The sequence below is a fragment of the Penaeus monodon genome, chromosome 30 (genome assembly GCF_015228065.2).
Source record: "Penaeus monodon isolate SGIC_2016 chromosome 30, NSTDA_Pmon_1, whole genome shotgun sequence".
Lineage (NCBI taxonomy): Eukaryota > Metazoa > Arthropoda > Malacostraca > Decapoda > Penaeidae > Penaeus > Penaeus monodon.
In genome coordinates, this window is record NC_051415.1 from 35,663,359 (window position 1) to 35,663,672 (window position 314).

Below are 314 nucleotides of genomic sequence, written 5' to 3' on the forward strand. Positions count from 1 at the left end.
CCCCCCCTTGTCTATCTATATATTTGTGATTGATACTTATTGTGGAAGAGGTATAATTTTGCCATTAAGACGTGATATTACAGTCTGGGAAAAAGATGTGTAAAAGGCAAGATTTAACATATGGAGTGCACCTTATCAAGTGTTTTGAATAAAAATATATTCATGGAGTCAAAACTGCATGAATAAGCCAAAACTACTATTATGGCATGTACTACTAAGGCTGTTTGTGTTAATTGAAAAGGCATTTGGAGCTTATAAGAATTCAGATTATAGCTGCAAACATCTCGGTGTAAGAATAATTTTGTTGGAAGTTC

At 33.4% G+C, this 314-nt stretch overlaps 1 pseudogene; it reads left to right on the forward strand.

Moving 5' to 3' along the window:
* LOC119592437 overlaps nt 1-314 on the forward strand; it is a 4,832-nt pseudogene that overhangs the window by 2,918 nt on the left and 1,600 nt on the right.